Genomic DNA, 21,577 nt, shown 5'->3' on the forward strand with positions numbered 1-21,577 from the left:
ACTAGAAGGTGGTCAATAAATTAAATCTACACCACCACATTCAGGAATATGGCACAGTTTTCTAGCACAATATGCTTGGAGTAAAAAAAGAGATAGCTACCATCCACCAACACGGCAAGGTCAGCACTTCAGGAGTGGTAGGGCTCTCGCTACTTCTCAGCCTTGCGTGCAGGATCGTAAGTGCACATGCGCACAATAGCCAAACATCAACCAGCTGGAATTATTTAGTTCTCAATTCCATCCAGATTTTTCATTTTTTTTTAATAAACAGAGATGTCTACTGACATCAAGCTTGGAAATATATATTGAATAAGTATAAAGAAAGAAAAGAAAAAAACTTTTATTGAATGTTATTGGTATTAAAAGTAGGGGGTGCTGCAGTTGGTGCATCTATAGCCTAAGCTGCCATTGGATATGGGGTTCAAAATATTGTATCTGGAGAGGTACTTGATTATGAGTTCCAATGTCTTTACTGTACTAATATTGTACTATATACAGTAATAACACCAAAGCTCATACTGACTGATAAACAAGAATTCACAATTACTGTATTCATGAAAATGTAAGAGCCAGAACAAAAATTCATTTGGCTTCTAATCATTCAAGTACCCGAACAGTTTTGGGGAAATTATAGAAGAGAGCAATAAAATGTTTGAGAAAAAACCTTTAGTGTATTTTGGGGCGAGAATGTTTTAGATAAATGATTCCTAGTAGAAATCCATATTTCAAGGTATGATGAATTGACAATCATAAATGAAAAGCTATGGGTTTGCGCTAAGTATTATCATTAATAAAGTTCAAAACACCTTTAAATATACAGTGTATCAGTTAATTTACTTAAATGAATTTTTGGTTTCTGCCAGTCATCATCAAAACTCTGTCATCGTAATTCAAGAATTAGTTACCATGATCTAAACTCAGTAATAGTTATGAAAAACCTACAATGCTGGAACTTAGTGTGCCCAAGAGCTCCGGGTGCACAGAAAGTGTAATCTTTCATAGCAATGTCAATTATACTAAGAAAACTTTTTTACTTAGGCATATTTACCAGTACAGTACGTTGATACTCCAAATTAAGACTACTTATTGGCCTGTTCCCCTGTACTTCACTTAAAACTATAATTGTTCATAGGTTTCTCAAGAATACTACCTAACCTAGAAGCCATATGCTTACCTACTAACCTATTGCCCGTCCCTTTAGACTGGCGTATCCTTCGCTTACCCTAAGACTAAGACAACCAAGTTTTCTTCCCAACCAGTTTAACTCCTAAAGTAACATTAACACATTAAAACTAAATTCATTTCGTATATTTTTAGACAAAATCATTTTCCCCATACAGAAAATTTGATTTGACAAGTATTTAAAAAACTTATGGCTGTCCCAACCAACTTCATACACCAAGTATTATTCTTTTGGTGATAATGAAGAGTAAACGGAGGACACAGGGAGGGCATAAACTTCCTAGGTAGACAAAGACATGGCATTCCAACCAAGGTTAGGTTAGGTGACTGTATCTTTAATTGGTAAGCTACATATACAAAATTCCCTAGTCACCATACAAAAACAAGATTGAAATAGCATCCCTGTTTACGTTACAGTATTTCCATGGAGAAATGAGATTTTATAACCCATGTAAACTGAGTCACCATTCAATAATTGAATCATCCTAAACTAAACTACAATTCTTCAGATTCAACTTCTACAGTTCTAGACTGTTTTGCAAGTACTGTAGTAAGGTTTCAAATATGGTGGAGAATTTGCCCCAACTACAAATTTTAATTCCAGGTACCATGTATTGTACAGTATATCAAAACCATTCAAAACAAGAACAGTGCAAAGCTAAAATTATAGGATAGTACAATAAATGGTTTGTAGAAAATAAATATTTAAGGTGTTTTTAAAATTTTTGATGAAGATCCCTGCAGGAATTCATTAGTTTCGAAGTTTGGTGGGTCTACCATAAATGAAAAGCTAGGGTTTGCACTAGATATCATCGATTACATTTGAATACCTTAGAATATACCTTTCACTTTGCTTAGAGGTAGGACTTATCCTGGGGGACAAGGCTGGCGGGCAAATGTGTGTAAATAGCTAAGGTTTGTATAGTTAGGAAAAACACAAATCATCTATGAATTTGTCATTTGTTCCGTAACTGAATACAAACCACGCTATTTACATGGGGTGACTCAACCCTTAGGAAGGGAGGCAAGTCCCTGCCATACTGGCTTTGGCTTGCCCGGGGACCCCAAATTCGAGTGTGTAAGTACTCCAGAAATAAGGGGTCCCTGCTCCTCGCTGGCATGCTGTGAAACTGCTGCAGCCTACATAAGCTGTGTGTGAAGGTGAGAAGTGACTCGTCCTAGGAAGTTGACCTGGAGTTCTTCAGATGGAAATCTAGGCTAGGACTCCCCCAATACCACCTTGTCAGGGTATGGGGACATGACAGTATTACATTTAATACTAGGAACACAAGGGAGCATGGCTTACCTGCAGAGGTTCGAGGTCAGCTGTGCAGAGAACCCAGGATGCTGCTTTCTCCAAGGGAGGAAGGATGAAGAAAAGAAGGGCCGGACAGATCTTTTCATTCACGCAGACTAAAACAGGGTAACAATGCCCTCAACCTTCTGCTACTTGTCCATTAAGGAGCCTGAGGTTAGACCAGCTGTTGTGCAGCCACCACAGGGCCGATAGAGAACGTATCGAGCCTCCTGTGTGTCACGTCTTGCAGGTAGTGGGCCGTGAAGGTGGTCTGACGCTTCCACACCCCAGCTTGAAGGACCTGCGTCACTGAATAATTTTTCTTGAAGGCCAGGGACGTAGCTATGCCCCTGACATCATGCGCTCTAGGGCGACGTGACGGAGGGGGGTCAGGATTCAAGGCCAGATGTATCACCTTGCGAATCCAGGCCGATATGGTATTCCTGGTGACCCTCCTCTTCGTCTTCCCAGTGCTCACGAACAGGGCTCGCACCTGGGGACGAACTGCAGCTGCTCTTTTGAGATACAACCTCAGACTCCTCACTAGGCACAGTAGGAGATGGCCTGGGTCATCTGTTACAGAACGGAGACTCGAAACCTGGAAAGTCGAACCTAGGGTCCGGCACCCCCGGATTCAGAGTCTTGGCAACAAACTCTGGGACGAAGCTGAACGTTACCTCCCCCCATCCCCTTGAATGGGCGATGTCGTACGAGAGACCACGTAGCTCACTGACTCTCTTGGCCGAGGCCAAAGCTAGCAGGAAAACAGTCTTCCAGGTAAGGTGGCGATCTGAAGCCTGGCGTAATGGTTCGTAGGGAGGTCTCTTAAGAGACCTGAGAACTCTAAACCACGTTTCATGGAGGAGGTCTCACTTCCAACTGAGGGCAGGCAAGTTCATAACTCAGTATGAGAAGGGAAAGTTCCAGCGAGGAAGAAATGTCCATTCCTTTAAGCCTGAAGGCAAGACTTAAGGCCGAGCGATACCCTTTCACTGCCGAGACTGAAAGGCGCATTTCCTCCCGCAAATACACGAGGAACTCCGCTATTGGCATCGAGGGGAGAGATACCCCTTCCACGACACCAACCACAGAAGACTCGCCACTTCGCCTGGTAGACCCCTGTGGATGACTTGCGCATGTGACCAGACATCCTGTTCGCAACTTGTTGCGAAAATCCTCTCTCTGTGAGGAGATGCTGGATAGTCTCCAGGCGTGAGGTCGAAGTGAAGCTACAGCTTTGTGGAAGATGTTGGAGTGTGGTTGTTTGAGTAGCTCGTGACGTGGAGGGAGTTCTCTCGGAACCTCCATGAGGAGTTGCAGAAGGTCCGGGAACCATTCTGCGTGATGCCATAGCGGAGCTATCAGGGTCATTGAAAGATTGACCGATATTCTGGTCTTGTTGAGCACCCTCCTCATCAGACAGAACGGGGGGAAAGGCGTACACATCGACGTTGTCCCACCGTTGTTGGAAGGCATCCTGCCAGAGCCTTAGGGTCCGGGACCGGGGAGCAGTACAGCGGGAGCTTGAAATTCAGCGCTGTAGCGAACAGATCCACCGTCTGGGAACCCCACAAAGTCAGGACTTTGTTGGCTACCTGAGGATCCAAAGACCACTCGGTACTCACTATCTGCGTCGCTCTGCTCAGACTGTAGGCGAGCACATTCCTTTTGCCTGGAATGAAGCGAGCCGCTAGCGAGATAGAGTGGACTTCGGACCATCTCAGGATCTCTACTGCAAGATGGGATAGCTGTTCCGGAAAGGTACCTCTCTGCTTGTTGATATAAGCCACCACCATGGTGTTGTCACTCATCACCACCACAGAGTGGCCCGCCAGGACCTGGTGGAACTTCTGAAGTGCCAGGAACACTGCCTTCATTTCTAGCAGGTTTATGTGAAGGTACTTTTCTGATTCTGACCACAGGCCTGAGGTCCTGTGGTTCAGAACGTGGGCCGCCCACCCTTTCTTTGATGCGTCAGAGAACAACATCAAATCCGGGGGAAGGACGAGAAGATCCACCCCCTTTCGTAGGTTCTTGTCCGCCACCCACCAATGGAGGTCCGTCCGTTCCGCAGGACCCATAGGGATCAAAGAGTCGGGGGAATCGTGACCTTGAATCCACCGGGACTTGAGTCGCCACTGGAGGGATCTCATTCTGAGGCGACCGTTGGGAACGAGACGGGCCAGGGAGGAGAGGTGGCCGAGGAGACGTAGCCACGATTGGGTTGGGAGTTCTTCTCGATTGAGGAAAGGTCTCGCGACTTTCCTCAGCCTTGCTATCCTGTTGTCTGATGGGAAGGTTTTGTGGAGATTGGTGTCTATGACCATGCCTAGATATACCAGTTTCTGAGAGGGCTGCAGAGAGGACTTCGAGATTTACGATGATCCCTAGATCCTGGCAAACTTCAAGGAGCTTGTCTTGGTGGCGAAGAAGGGTTGCCTCAGAGTCCGCTACGATTAGCCAGTCGTCCAGATAAGGAAGGAGACGGATGCCGATCCTGTGATCCCACGAAGAGATGAGGGTGAACACACTGGTGAACACCTGAGGGGCTGTGGAGAGACCGAAACACAGCACCTTGAACTGGTAGATCTTGTTGTCTAGGCAAAATCTTAGGTACTTCCTTGAAGACGGATGGACTGGGATCTGGAAGTACGCGTCCTTCAGGTCCAGTGTACACATGAAGTCTTGTGGTCTCACTGCGAGTGACCGTGTCTGCCGTCTCCATACTGAACGGAGTCTGCTTGACAAACCTGTTCAGGGTTAAGAGGTTGATGACTGGTCTCCAGCCTCCAGACTCCTTTCTCACAAGAAAAAGTCGACTCTAGAAGCCTTGGGACCCGTCTACAATCTCCTGGAGAGCGTCCTTCAACATGGTCTGGACTTCTGCCCAAAGGGCTTGCCCTCTTGCCGATCCCATGGTAAGAGAGCTCAACGACACTGGATTCGCTGTCAGGGGAGGCTGTGAACGGGACGCGATAACCCAGAGCGATCACAGAAAAAGTCCAGGCATCTGCCCCGAGTTGCTGCCACCTTGTCGCGCAACTTTGTAGGCATCCCCCCACTGGTGGACATGCAGGGGGACTGCCAACACTGGAGGACTTCTTGCTCCTTCTGCCCTTGGCAGGAAAGGGCTTAGACACCTTCGGCTTCGCTGCAGTGGTCTTCTCCGTGTCCTTAGCTAGACGGGGCTGTTGCGCCGCTGGAGGTTTGTAGGGCCTCGATGTCAGGGCCCTATGGATGAGGGAATCCTGGTTGGACTTCCTCCACCTCTCAGCGGTAAGCTCCACGTCCTTAGGTTCAAACTCACTCTTACCAAACACGGAAGAGTGTCTGAGCCTGCTAACCTCCGAACTGGGAACCCTCTGGTGGAACCTCTCAGCTACAGCGTCCCGACGTTTGAGAATCGTATTGGCCCACAAGCTCGAGACTTGGTGGGCTAGAAACTCAATGGTCCGCGTGCCTGAGAGTAAGAAAGTCTCCAGTGCCTTCCCGGTGCTTTCTTTGGAGAGGTCCTCAGACCGCACCAGGATGCCCAGAGACCCCAGCCAGTTGTCAAGCCACGAAGTTGCCTGCATGGCACACTTAGTGACCTTTTCCTGGCTTATAATCTCAGTAGCTGAGTAGGACACGTGCCGGTTGGAGTCTCTCTCTAGAGGGACTCCCCCGGTGAGTTCTTCCACGGAGTGATGAATCGGAAGACCCAAACAAGACTCCAAGGATCTCAAAGTACCACCTCTGATGGACTCAAGGAGGAATGAGGAGCTTGTTACCAGCGCTGGATCTGCTGTAGGAGGCAAGCTCAGAGAGCTGGTCCTCGACCTTGTCCCTGGCACTCTTCATCCCCTGAGACCAGGGCAAAGCTGCACTGGCCTTAGAGGGTTTCTGGGTGCCATAGACGCGGTCCAAGACAGTGTCCTTCCCTTCACGAGGAGGAATCTCAGGGTCTGGGATCCCGTTGAGGTTCCTCACGAGGGTCAGGACTTGCCAGAATGAGTGTTCTGACTCTTGGTGCTCTCCTCCTGAAGGACTGGCAGCGAAGTCTCCCGTCCCCAGTGGCTCTTCCTGGGGAGACACGTGGACATCCTCGGAAGGTCTAGATGGCTCCTGCCTGATCCATGTTGACGATTTAGGGATCGTCTTAAGAGTCCTTCGGTTCCCTCCTGGGCGGGATACAGGACTCGAGTAACGATGGGTGCAGGCTCTTTTCCACCCCTGGACGAGAAGACTTCTCAGGGAGAGGCGGAGCTTTCCCCATTGGTGCGATGGGGGAACGTTCCGACTCATCCGACTCTCCTGAGGATGGGTGATCCTCATGCGCAGGGGAGGGAGAGAAAGTCTGGGGGGGGGGGAAGGCGCCTTGCGCAAGGATCTGCGGAGACAAAATAGGCCTTGGAGGTGTTTCCAAGGGAGAGACTCCTCTCTTCCTCTTCAGAGGGGAGGAAGCTGCCAATGATTTGACCCATGTAAGAGAGGGCGGGCTTCATCGCCTGCACAAGAGCTCTGACCAGGGTACCGAACCAGGACTGCTGGCTGACAGTCGCGCTGTCGGACACTCCTTCTGGAGGGAAGATCGTTCGATCCCTTGGAGGAGTCAACAAATGTGGGTTCGCCTGCGAAGCTGGAGAGAAAGAAAGAGTCCTTAGACCTGTCCGGGAACCGCCCCTCCTCCGGCGAGCGCCACTGGTCTGCGCTTGCGGGGAGGGGAACGAGACTAAGACCTATCCGCCTGGCGACACCCGCACTGGAGGTCGCGTGATGGGTCCTGGTCAGGATCGCGTGACACAGGAATGTCGAGCGTGCAGCAGCGTGGGCGAGAGGGGGTGGTGGAGCGGGCGCGAGGGTGCGGTGGCGAGGTCACAGGCGCATGGGAGCGATGGTGCGCAGGAGACGGTGCGGGAGCGTGGGCGCGCAGGAGCTGGAGTGGGCGCATGGGAGCGGGCAGGAGATGGCGAGGGCGTGTGGCGCGCAGGAGCCGGAACGGGAGGCGGCCGGATGCGAGGACGCGCAGCATCCTGATGCGGCACTGGAGGGCACGAGAGGATAGGGGCGCCTGAGAGCGTATCCGGAGAGAACCGGGCGAGGGCGCGAGAGCGCCGGTTCAGGATAGCACGAGGAAGGGATGGCACGTTGGCGCGTAAGTAGGCGCTGGTCCGAAAGGACAGGCATACTAGCCTGCGGGCACGCAGGTGATCGTGGGCGCGCATCAGGATGTGGACGCACTGGTGTGCGCTGCTGCGGTGGGCGAGCAGGACGCGCGGTTGGATGAGGGCGCACAGGTGTGCGCTGGAGGGTTGCATGGGGCGCCTTGACAACTGGAACTGGGCGTGCAACCGGAGCGTCGCGCGCGGTTGGAACGCGTGCAGGATCGCGTGGTCTGGAAGGAGAGACCTGGGGTGCCTGCGAGCGTCCGTGCGCTAGCTTAGGCGCCTGCTGGGTGGCACGCTGCGATGTAGAAGCGCGCTGGCGCGTTGGCGAGCACGTGAGCGCTGGGACTGGAACTGAGCGTAACTCCAGACGGGCGCTGCGAGTCCAGAGGAACCTGTGAGCGCCTGTGGGCTAGCGTAGGAACCTCTTTAACTGCGCGCGACGAGGCAGGAACTGGGGAACGCTGGGGCGCAGGTGGGCCCTGGCGCGCTGCAACAGGAACTGCTGGAGGGCGCCGGGGCACAGAAGGATATGGGCGCGCAGGGGGACCCTGGCGCTTAGCAGGAACAGGGGTGGGCATGCGCGCAGGTGAGCGCTGTGGCGCTAAGACAGGAACACCGGCAGCAGCAGGAGGGCGCGCAGAAAGAACCTGGCGCTTGAGGGCAAGAGGCGCGGTTTAGCGCTCAAGGTCCTTAAGCCCCGAAGGGACCGGTGCCTGCGCAGTGGCAGGATCATGTGGCGCGCAACATCGAAGGGTGACGGCAACTCAGCAGGGAGACTGGTCACTGTGTCCCAAAGGACGACCATCATCCGAAGGGGATCGCGAACGATCCCCGGAGAGGTCTAAGGTGGTAGCTGGCAGGATCGGCGAACGGCGAGTCGTCTCCTCCGCAGAGGACTGTGTTGACGACGAGCCGAAGAGGCGCCTCCTAACTCCCTTGTGAGGGGAAGGCAGGCCTCTACGGCGAAGGGGAGGACGAGCCTTCCTCCTTATACGCCCACGAGGGGCCGTGGGATAAGCAGGCTGACCATCAAGGGGCCTCCGCAGAGGAGTCCCTGGAAGTGAACTCCTCCTAGGGGGAGAATCACCAGCAGGAGTGACCGTGGGACTTAGATCCTCCCTCAAAAGGTGTTCGGAGGGGGAATCTAAGCCATCAGCTACCTCAGCAACAGGAACGGGGATTTGACTAGACCCACGAGATGTCTCCGTCACAACAACGTCAACCACAGAGAGAATCTATCCCTGCTGTAGTTGGCAATTGTTTGACAGCTGCACTAAGTTTGATCATGTCAAACAGGGCTTCCTTGTAGGGTGAACCCAGCAGCCCCAAGGAAGCCCAAAGCTGTAATAAATCACGATTACACATTCAAATCCTCCTCTGGGGGAGGAGAAGCCGCCGCCTCGCTATGGGAGGCGACAACCTCTCCCGCACCCCGGGATCGGTCAACAGCAGTACGGTCTACGCTACCATTCGCCGGCCTCTCGGAAGAGACCGCTCAAGGGTGAGCTTCGGAGGAGGAAAGGGCTACGGAAGTAGTCGTCCTGGAATTTTCTCTTCAAAGAAGCCTCTGAGGAAGAAAGATCCCTTTTAGACTTTCTTCCGGCGCCAGGCAAACCTCTCCCACTGGGAGGTAGACCACTCCCTACATTCTATACAAACATTACCACTATCACACCGCTGGCCCCTACAGTGAGGACATAAGGTGTGGGGATCGGTGTCGACCGCCGACATAAAGGTCCCAAAAGGGCGGCCGGGAAGTCCAGGGCAAGTATGCATAGTAGTAGAGGCCAACTTCAAACACACTGGAAAAGAAAAAGCAAAAACAGATTGAATATGGCAGTCAATGCGAGGGAGAGAGCAGACAGGTCTGTTCTCTGCCCAAGCCAAAAGTAAAGTGAAGCATTCACCAGTGTGTGTGTGCGTGTGTGTGTGTGTGTGTGTGTGTGTGTGTGTGTGTGTGTGTGAGGGGGGGGTAGCTAGCTACCCCTCCCTACCCCCCCGCTAACTAGCGGCAGGGTAGTAAACCCTCGTTAAAACTTTTATGGCTCGTCATTCAGCTACGCCGAAGTAATTACCCCATGTAAATAGCGTGGTTTGTATTTCAGTTACGGAACAAACTGGAATTTGTTATTAGTTATGGACAAGGGCTGGCTAATTTGGCATTGTTCACTATATGTTTAATGGGGGCTGAGGCATAACAACTTGCGTATTGGTCAATTAAAATGTGAAGGTTATTTCACTAACCATTTTTTACATTTGGGAGTGATGGCAAGTTATTGTTCATGCATTTGCCAGCTATTCCGTTTTTCTACAACTTATTACATGGTTTTTTCTTAACTAATTACGAGCTTCCAAATATTTATGCACTAGATCCCGGATGTTATTCTACAACAGGCATTTTTTTCTACCCTACCTTCGGTTTCAGCTTCACCACCATCACAAAGACCGGTAAAAGGATCCTTGTAAGATTCCTCCTCATTGCAAAATTTATCATTTTCCGTTCATTGCTTCTATACTGATAACCAGATGACATCTCCAAGAAAGAATTAGAATATTTCGAAATTTAGTGCAACTTCAAGGTCAACAATTGATTACTGTATGATGAAAACACTTCATTCAGTGTATAGCTATCACTACTCGTGTAAAAGTAAAAAGTATCCCCAAAATAACGACCCACAGTGCTTGCGTGTGCAGCTCAACTATTACTGCTTGCCAGAACATAGGAGCAGCGATGTAACGTTACATGGACAAAATGAATACTGTAATCAATATTTATACTTTAATTTTCAGCCACTTACATGAACCATGTATTTTTCAAACTGGTTACCCCTGTTTATTTCGCATTTCTGAATATTACCATCGCTACAGATCACTATTTTGGCCATTTCCGCACCCAAAAACCCAAGTTTCCCACTTCCCAACTGTTATTCCTACATTAAGCGGTTGGTTGCATGATGCGCCCTCTCCAATGCCTTCTATCAAAGGCATCTTTTACCTCCAAACCTCTTCTCTCCACCTTAACTCGCCATCCAATGCTCTGCCTCCCTCTATCTTCTCTCACATAAGCTCCTCCCAAGTCTACTAAGGTCAGTCAGTCGTCCCGAGAGAGAGGAGACAGAAGCCGATCCTGTGAGACCAGGATGGGTGTAGTGGAAAGACTGAAGCACAGTGCCTTGAACTGGTGTTTCTTGTTTGTCTAGACTGAATCTTCCAACCTTCCTAGATGGATGGTTTGGACCTGGGAGTATGTGTCCTTTAGGTCCAGAGTGCAAATGAAGACCCGAGGTCTTCCTTGATCGAACTCCAACATGGGTTGGACATCAACTCAAAGGGACAGCTCCTTGCTGATCCTTTTGCATGGAAGATTGTCGACGCTGAAGTCTTGACTCGTGTCATAAAGTATCAGGCGCGATACCCAGTGTAAGAATTCTTCTCCGAGAGAATTTCATTAACTAACAGAAGGAAGGCAACGCTTAGCCTTACCATGCGCCCTGATGGGATTGATGCTATTCCTTAGAATAGAATCAATCTAGCGAATGTTAATCAATGGTTAACCGTTGAGTATCGTGGTTACTGTGCAGTTGGAGTGTGCTCCGAAGTAGTTCCCTGTCGGCAAGCCGTTGATGAGGGTTGTCGAACGTTTGCCGATCACTTTAGTGTGATGGCGAACGGCCAGTGGAGAGAAGTATGTTGTATACCTTCTGATCTAGAACTACAGGAAGCGGTTAACTAGTAAGTTCGAGTCACGAACTACTTGCAAATTGCCGACGACCAATGAATTGGTGGTCTGTGAGCCGATGGTGAATTCGAGATCAGCAAGCTGATTATGGTCCCCCCTGGTTAGTCAGAGATGAGCAAGCTGAAGATAGCCAGAGATCAGCGAGCTGAGTTTAATGATCGAAGAAAGATGAGCTGCCCATCGGGGATCTAGTGATCAGCAAGCTGATGACTGGTTATTGACTAGCAATCTGTGATTGGAAACCCTAGCAATTGGAGATCGTTAGTCATTGGAGGGACTAGAGGTCAAAGATCAGCATTGAGCTGGCAATTGGCGATCTGGTGATTGGCGACCTAGCGATCAGTAAACTGTGAACTAGCCATCAGCAATCGGTGATCTAAAGATCAGTCTGTTGATGCTTCCCTGTTTGCTGCCGGTAGTCTGTCAAGGAAAAAGAAACTTCCGAAGAGACAGGGACCAAGGATTCTCCGTTTCGATTCCTTTTGTAGGATGGAATCTTCAGGATCTTGAATCCTTTTGCGAAGCCTTATTCCTCTTTTCCCGGTGGCAATGTTTATGTGTTAACGGGGAGGAACGGGGCAATGATGACCTGTCCAAAGTTTTATTCCTTATTACTGACAAATTGCGCGAGCGTAGGAGAGTACTGGAACGATGGCACAGGATGATGCTGGTGCTTAATATCTGCCTGGAGAGCAGGCAAGCGCTAGGTCTTAGGCAAGAGCTGGTGCATTGGATCTGCAAGCCTTGACTCTTTGGCAAGAGCTGGCGCATTGGATCCGGGACCGTAACTGCGCAGGAGGGCGCAGGAAAGTGAGGAAGAGCGCTGGCGGGCAGTAAGGCACTGTGTAGTTTTGTGCATTCTCCCTAGAATGTGCCGAAGCGTGTGATTGGTTGCGCAAGGGTGGGTGTATTGGCGAGTGAGCGAGTACTACGTAGAGACTGTTGGCGCGCGCATGTGAAAGACCATCGGCGTCCGTGCACGGAAGGATGTGTGCACGCACTCAAGATTATTGGAGCGCGCACGACCCCGGCGCAAGCACGCGCGTAAGGCCGTCGGCTCGCGTGCGCGGTATACTGTTGGCGAGCTCAAGCGCCCGCAAGACTGTTGGTGCGCCTGCAATAGACCGTCGGCATCCGCGAGCAGAAGAGAGTCGGAGCACACGCGCGCAATACTGTTGGTGCGCGCGTGGAAGCCCCCAGGCACCCGCGCAAGAGCATTGCCGCTTGCGCGCTTGTTAAATCATTGGCGCGCGCATGGGAGACCATCGGCACCCGCTCAGAAGATCGTCAGCGTGCGCGAGCAGAAGACTGTTGGCGCGCGCGCAAGAGCATTGGCGCCCGCTAGAGACCATAATAGGCAACCGTGCGCGCAAGACTATTGGCGTGTGCGGAAAATCATCGGGCGCACGCAGGAGACCAATGCCACCCTCGCGTGGAAGTTCGTCGGCGCGGAAGACTATTGGCGCACGCGCGGGATACCATCAGCACCCGCGCGGTAGATCGTCGGCGCTCGCAAGACTGTTGGAGAGTGCGGGCACGGGCGCGGAAGACTCACGCGCGAAGGTAGCGCTAGTAAGTTGGCAGGTCAGCTGGTAGCATGACCAGTGGCAGGACGATCAGGAACTGGGATGTGCCCTATTTTAAAAGGGGGCGAACATCCACCGATGAGGACCGTAAGCAGGTCTGCGTTAATAGTCCAGGACCGAAGTCCAAAGAACTACATTGCAGCGCAAGTATGCGCTGGTAGATCGGTAGGTCAGCTGGCAGGACGATCATGAACTAGGATGTGCCCTTTGGAAGGGCGATCATCCACCGATGGGGACCGTAAAAAAGGTCCGTGTTAAGAGTCCAGGACTGAAGTCCAAAGGACTAAGATGCAGCACAAGGTTGCGCTGGTAGATCGGTAGGTCAGCTGGCAGGACGATCAGGAACTGGGATGTGCCCTTTGGAAGGGCGAGCATCCACCGATGGGGACCGTAAAAAGGGTCCGTGTTAGAGTCCAGGACCGAAGTCCAAAGAACTACGTTGCAGCACAAGGTTGAGGTCCTGGTAGGTCTACGTGATAACGCCCATGAGGGCCGGTGGATTAGCAAGCTGACCTTTAACAGTAGCGATCCTCCGAGGAGGAGAGTCTATGAGTGACCTCTCTCGCGAACGAGAGAGGTGAACACTTCGTAGAAGAGACTAGAAGACGCCCATGATGATGCCTAGTGAGGGCCGGTGGATCAGCAAGCTGACCTTAACAGTAGCGATCCTCCGAAGAGGAGTCTCTATGAGTGACCTCTCTCGCGAACGAAAGAGGTGAACACTTCGTAGAAGAGACTTGGCAAGACCGTGCTCCGCCCCTGAAGGAAGAGAAACTCAGCAAGGGGGGAGAGAAGTCTGGGTGAAGGCAGCAACAGCAGTCTGAGACAATGAATTTATCAAGATGTGGGAAGTTCTCCCTCTGAAGGGAGAAACTACCTCACACCTGGGGAGGAAACTTCCCTCGGAATTGAAGTTGTCCAACCCCTGGAGGCGAATCTCCTTTAGCGTTTTAAGATGATCTGAAGTGCTGGTCATGTCACGGGAGTACTTCTAAGAGAAGGGATGACGCCCATGACGACGTCCTCTGAGGGACAGCAGTGACAGTAGATTCCCCACACATGAACAGAACAGCTCTGCTTCGTTGGCACTCTTAGTCGAACAAAGAAAAACTGCTTAGTTAATGGGAAAAAATAAAATCAATTATCTAACAGAAATTCCCTAGGGAGGAACTCCGAAGAGAATCCCCGAGGGAACATAAAATAAGTATTGCGCCGAAAAATTTTTTTTTATTTAAATTCCCCAGGAGGAACTCCGAAGAGGGGAAAGCATAAAATTAGTATTGCGCCCTTCCCTCCTCAGTCGACATCCACGGGAGAAGGGGGGAGCGGAGTAACGGTAATAAAAACAGAATTACGATTATTTAAGACAGCTAATAAAATTCACTAATAGTGAGAACCACTGACCCTCCGAAGGAAGTGTTCCCCACGGAGAAAGCTAAAAAGTTAAAATACAATTATATTTTCACTAAAAATAATTGAGACAAACAATCGGAACAACATAACCCGCGCACGGGAAAGGACCTTCCCCAATAGTACGCTGTTGTAGTAAAGGTGAACGACCTCGAGAAGAGAGATTGTAGTCAATCTTTGAAAGGCCACATTCCCTTCGCTCACAATCCATGTTTCCCATAGGAAAAAAGGAAAAGGCAAAGACAATAGTAGAATGAAGAGGGTCCAGGCGATGACAATGGTTATATGCCGACGGGAAGACCGATGGACCAGAGAGGGAGAGGTCGTTCCCCACGAAGTGGCACTGTGCTGGCCTTGCTACTACGCAAGTGTCGTCGTATATGTATCACACACCGCACAAACACTGAAAAGGAAACTTACCACATTTCTATACACATACTGTATATACAAACATTAAGAATGTTTTCATATGTATACAAGTATAAGAAGAAGTAAGTTAAAAGACAAAAATTAATGGCAGTCCAGAATAGACGAGGTGGGAGAGAGGAAACAACCGCTCTCAATCCGAGCCAAAAGTAAAGTGACTAAATCACAGGTGTGTGAACGGGAGTGGTAGCAGGCTCCCCCCCCCCCCCCCCCCCCCGCCCCTACCCCCGCTAACTAGCGGAGTAGGTAGTTGACCCTTGCTAAATTTTAATGGCTTGTCATTTCAGCTCCACCGAAAGTATAACCCCTAATAAATAGCGTGGTTTGTATTCCAGTTACGGAACAAAATTCTTTTTCTTGTTCTTGACAACCCATCTAAGGGGCATAAGCTGATTTTATATCTTATCTGATACCCCATTGCCCTATACCATTGGGATTTTTAAAAGCCCATCATTTATTCTCTTCACTACTACCACTTTCTTTCCAGTTATTACATAACGTAAAATTATAAAACAGAACTAAATTTCCTGTGGTAAAAACACTTTTCCTACAGTTAGTATTGAGCTTTCAATGAATTTGATCTTTATTTCCACCGCAAATGAATTGGTCTCCTGTTATTCCATACGGCCCCTTTCCGGCGGACACAGGTGGAAACCTGGGACTGAGTGGGCAAAAACTGAAAAACATTATTTAACAAGAGATTGATGAGGGTTGTCGAACGTTTGCCGATCACTTTAGTGTGATGGCGAACGGCCAGTGGAGAGAAGTATGTTGTATACCTTCTGATCTAGAACTACAGGAAGCGGTTAACTAGTAAGTTCGAGTCACGAACTACTTGCAAATTGCCGACGACCAATGAATTGGTGGTCTGTGAGCCGATGGTGAATTCGAGATCAGCAAGCTGATTATGGTCCCCCCTGGTTAGTCAGAGATGAGCAAGCTGAAGATAGCCAGAGATCAGCGAGCTGAGTTTAATGATCGAAGAAAGATGAGCTGCCCATCGGGGATCTAGTGATCAGCAAGCTGATGACTGGTTATTGACTAGCAATCTGTGATTGGAAACCCTAGCAATTGGAGATCGTTAGTCATTGGAGGGACTAGAGGTCAAAGATCAGCATTGAGCTGGCAATTGGCGATCTGGTGATTGGCGACCTAGCGATCAGTAAACTGTGAACTAGCCATCAGCAATCGGTGATCTAAAGATCAGTCTGTTGATGCTTTCCTGTTTGCTGCCGGTAGTCTGTCAAGGAAAAAGAAACTTCCGAAGAGACAGGGACCAAGGATTCTCCGTTTCGATTCCTTTTGTAGGATGGAATCTTCAGGATCTTGAATCCTTTTGCGAAGCCTTATTCCTCTTTTCCCGGTGGCAATGTTTATGTGTTAACGGGGAGGAACTGGGCAATGATGACCTGTCCAAAGTTTTATTCCTTATTACTGACAAATTGCGCGAGTGTAGGAGAGTACTGGAACGATGGCACAGGATGATGCTGGTGCTTAATATCTGCCTGGAGAGCAGGCAAGCGCTAGGTCTTAGGCAAGAGCTGGTGCATTGGATCTGCAAGCCTTGACTCTTTGGCAAGAGCTGGCGCATTAGATCCGGGACCGTAACTGCGCAGGAGGGCGCAGGAAAGTGAGGAAGAGCGCTGGCGGGCAGTAAGGCACTGTGTAGTTTTGTGCATTCTCCCTAGAATGTGCCGAAGCGTGTGATTGGTTGCGCAAGGGTGGGTGTATTGGCGAGTGAGCGAGTACTACGTAGAGACTGTTGGCGCGCGCATGTGAAAGACCATCGGCGTCCGTGCACGGAAGGATGTGTGCACGCACTCAAGATTATTGGAGCGCGCACGACCCCCACCACCTAACCTATCCTAGTAGTTCCAAAGTCACAAACCTAATCAGGGGGAGGGCCCCCAGACCCCTTTCCCAGGTTATAAATGTAGATGGGGGGAGGGGGCCAAGGCCCAGGACCACCGACCTAGCTGACAGACAAGAACCACGGACCACCCTACCTAGGTCACAAGATACGTACAAACAGGAGCGGTTACATGTGGTTTGTAAAATGCAAACAAACGTGAAGTAAACATCTTATGGGAATAGGATACCAATGTGTAATTTTTGTGAATTCATTATGCATCCCAGAGAAATTTATACAGATAAAAGGTTAGCTTTACCATTACTTACTGATTCACCAGTAAATTTTTCCCACTCAAAGACCCTGGTTCCCACTGGGTGGCCCCCATTACCATAAGATATATTAGGGTATATCTTGACTATTTACTTGCAACAGAAATAATGGTAATTTTTAAAAGAAACGGGAGTTTTTGTAAATAAATTTGTATTCTTTTATTAGTGAAACTATGATGTTTTCCTATAATACCCCTACTATGACCACAACTTCATATCTTCCCTCTTGTGACCCACTGTACGAGCTTATACCCATTTCCTATCTAGTTCCATTTCCTTTCCATCTAGTCTAATGCACATGTAAGACATCTATTTTCCTCCTCTCCATCACATCCACTATCGATGAAAATATAGAAAGCAATAAATGATTTGTTGAATAAGACTAGTTTAATTTATTTTGAGGCATTTTGAATGATTTTGATAAATGATAACTGGCGGCAGCCCACAGATATTGAATTACGGTGGGTCAACTACCATATCTGAAAAGCTATGACTCTGCAATAGGTATAGTCATCAATTACATTCAAAACAACTTGAAATATAGTGTAGGCCTAAATAATTTTAATTAAACTATTTATAAACAGTTTCCATCAGTCATCATAAAAGTAATCATAAAACAGTTAACCATAATCAAAACAGTAACAGTAATGAAACTTAAAGATATTTTCATTATAAAATAAATTTTTGAATATACTTACTCGGTGAATATATAAATAGCTGACGTCTCCGACGGTCGACAGATTCCAAAAACTCGCGAGCGATCGCCATGAAGGCTGCCGGTTGTGCGCACCAGCGCCGACTATCGGCCAGATACCGCATGTACTTCTCAACCAAACCAGTTCTTCTCAGTCTGTAGGGTCTCTATCGGGGAGGAAGGGAGGGCCTTTAATATTATATATTCACCGGGTAAGTATATTCAAAAATTTATTTTATAATGAAAATATCATTTTTAAATATCAAACTTAGCCGGTGAATATATAAATAGCTGATTCATACCCATGGTGGTGGGTAGAGACCAGTATTAAAACAATAAAGGCGTATATGCTCAAGAGTTTTTTGACAAATATTCAAAAAACAAACTTAAGTATAGGTACCTGATAAGGAAGCTGACTCTGATGATTACTCTGCCTCATTAGTCCGCTATCCTCACGAAGCCCAGCGATCCTCTTAAGATGCTGAAAGACTTTCAGGAGCTGCTATATCCAGGGTGAACACCCCTATAACAGGACCTCATCAATACCCTTAATCTTGGCGCTCTCAAGAAACAATATTTTGACCACCCGCCAAATCAAAAAGATTGCGAAAGACTTCTTAGTCTCCCGTACAACCCAAAACAAGATTAAAAATTTCAAGAGTAGATTAAAAGGATATTGGGATTAAGGGAATGTAGTGGTAGAGCCTTCACCCACTACTGCACTCGCTGCTACGAATGGTCCCAGTGTGTAGCAGTCCTCATAAAGAGTCTGGACATCTTTCAAGTAACATGAAGCGAATACCGACTTGCTTCTCCAAAAGGTCGCGTCCATAATACTTTTAATGGATCTATTTTGCTTAAACGCTACTGAAGTTGCTATCGCTCTAACTTCATGAGCCTTGACTTTAAGTAAATTACGATCCTTCTCACTTAAATGAGTTGAATTGAATTGAATATGGGATTTAGGCATTAAGCCAAGCACTGGGGCATCAAAGGCCATTCAGCGCTATATAACGAAAATCATTCAATCATATCTGTACACTCACACCATTTAGTATCATTTTAACCTTTAATACAAATCGTAACACTTTCATACAATAAAATCTAGATGTGAAATAAATAGGGATTAAAAGGGTAAAATAAATAAATAAATTAATAAAATCAATCATAGCTCGTAATATAACCCAATACTTTGTATAAATTTTCTCAAGTTCAGGGTATTACAGTTTTCCCCCAGTATATCTCTTAACGGTTTGTCCTGGAGTAAATGTGTCCTCCTCTGGAGATTAAAAACAGGACAATCGACTAAAATATGTTTAACATCCATTGTCACTTGACAGGTATTACAAAGAGGGGCCTGTCTCCCTTCCCCACTCTTCATTAAATAATTGTGCGTTGCATGTGTATGGCCAATACGCAGCCTAGTTAAAATAATGGTATCCCTTCTACTTGTAGAATTACAACATGACCATTTATCCACCAATGGGTGGATTTGTTTCAATTTTGTATTGGTGGTCAGTTCAGACCATCGAGCTTGCCACTTATTTTTACAGTAAAGATGAATCTCACTTTTAAGATCTTTGTAAGGAATACTCAAGGGGGATGGATTACTTAGCCCTGAAGCTTCCTTTGCTGCCTTATCAACTTGTTCATTCCCATCCACCCCAACATGGGCAGGGACCCAACAGAAGTGAACACTGATACTCTTCCTAGATTGCAGAAGTACTAACCAGTCCTGCACCTCTTGTACTAGATGATGGCCTGGCATAATTTGTTTTAATGAGAGTAAAACACTATTGGAATCCGTAAAAATTGTATAAAAACTATTTTGGTTGCCATTTTTAAAAATATGTTGGACTGCGAGAATTATTGCGTACAGCTCAGCAGTAAAAATTGAACAAGAGTATGGGAGTTTCCTTCTAATAACAATATCCCCCATCACAGCTGCACTTCCAACTCCTGCAGCCGATTTGGAGCCATCTGTAAAAACATGTTTCCCATGATGTTGAGCAGCATGATTTAAAAACTCACTTTTCATTACCCTACTAGGTAAGGTATTTTTCCCTCCTGCCGTAAAACATACTTTAACAGGTGGATTACACCAAGGAGGAGACTTGGGATATCCTACCTCTGCTATCTGTGCTGTTAACAAGCCTACTTCTCTAGCATCATTTTTCAGCTGTACTTCCAAAGGCTTAGGCACTCTAGATCTGTTAGGAGCCCGATCTAAAGGCGCCCTAACATATTTACAGTTAGGATTGTTTCTCACAGCAAGGGACCTAGCTAAAAACCTCAAACTCAACTCCTCTCTGCGAATGGAAAGGGGAGGTATGCCAGAATCAACATAGAGACTGTCAATGGGAGATGTTCTGTAAGCACCTGTGCAGATGCGAAGCCCAGCATTGTGAACAATATCAAGTTTTCCAAGTAAAGTCTTTGTAGCTGACCCATATATTTGGCATGCATAGTCTAACTTGCTCAGACACAAAGATGTATAAATTCTAAGCAAAGTTGTTCTATCAGCACCCCAATCAAAATGCGATATCACTTTCAGAATGTTCAGTGACTTCTTAACCCTGATAGATAGGTCATTTATATGGGGACCAAAAGTCATTTTCTTGTCGAAAATGACTCCAAGAAACTTGACACTATCCTCATATGGCAAAATACAATCATTTAAGAAAAGGGTGGGGATCTCTTCCCTTTTACGAGTACGAGTAAAGCGAATGGCTTTGGTCTTCTGAGGAGAAAACATGAATCCGCGAGAATTTGCCCATGCGGAAGCAGCATTTATTGCAATTTGAAGATTTTGGCATGCTTGTAGTGCAGATGATCCACTACAATAAATTGCAAAGTCATCGACAAATAGTGATCCTTGTATGCCAGGAGGTATGTGACTAATGAGACTATTAATAGCAACAGCAAACAAGGTCACACTCAATACGCTGCCTTGGGGGACACCTTCTTCTTGCATGTAGGATGAAGATAGTTCTGACCCTACTCTCACTTTAATGGAGCGGTTTGATAAAAATTCTTCAATAAAAGAGAACATATGTCCTCCTATACCCCACGAGGCCAATTGCTTTAAAATACCACCCCTCCAGGTGGTGTCATATGCCTTTTCAAGGTCAAAAAAGACACCCACCACCTGGTTTTGGTTAGAAAAAGCATTTGAAATTTCCCTTGATAACATCAGCAAAGGGTCTAGAGTACTTCGGTTCTTCCTAAAACCAAACTGTCTGTTAGATAAAAGATTTTTTGATTCTAGATACCACACAAGTCTATTGTTGATCATTCTCTCAAATAGTTTGCATATGCAACTGGTCAAGGATATGGGCCTATAACTAGATGGCAGTTCTGGGTCTTTACCAGACTTGTGGCCTGGAATTACAATTGAAGTATGCCAGGAATCAGGAGATGTATGGGAAGCCCATAGACCATTAAAGGTTTCTAATAAAAATTCCTTGGTATCCACTGGAAGATGTGATATCATTTCATACCGGATGCCATCCTCACCTGGGGCAGTTAAAGAAGAGCTGGAGATAGCATTTTGCATCTCCTCCATACTAAAAGGCAGGTTAAAAGCTTCAGTATTTGAAGAAGCAGGAGGAACAACAGATGTTGATGCTCTAATTTGTTGAAATGCTGGGGAATAGTTGTCAGCACTTGATACATGAGCAAAGTGCTTAGCAAGAACCTCTGCTACATCTTTGGGGTCAGATATATATCTATTATTTTCCCTTAATATTGGTAGAGGCTTAGGGACGAATTTACCTTGAAGTTTTCTAATCTTGTCCCATATTTCCTTTGAAGGAGTTTTGGTATTAATATTAGATATATATTTCTTCCAAGATGCTCTCTTTGCTTTTTTAAAAATTCTTTTTTGTTTGGCACAGGCTCTGAGATATGCTATTC

General features: G+C 47.5%; 1 long non-coding RNA gene across 4 annotated transcripts in view; it reads right to left on the reverse strand.

Moving 5' to 3' along the window:
- The window catches only part of LOC137631612 (uncharacterized), a 166,884-nt gene that overhangs the window by 131,883 nt on the left and 13,424 nt on the right, over positions 1-21,577 (reverse strand). The gene's annotated exons all lie outside the window — the stretch shown is intronic.

This window comes from Palaemon carinicauda, chromosome 40 (assembly GCF_036898095.1).
Source record: "Palaemon carinicauda isolate YSFRI2023 chromosome 40, ASM3689809v2, whole genome shotgun sequence".
In the NCBI taxonomy this organism is placed as follows: domain Eukaryota; kingdom Metazoa; phylum Arthropoda; class Malacostraca; order Decapoda; family Palaemonidae; genus Palaemon; species Palaemon carinicauda.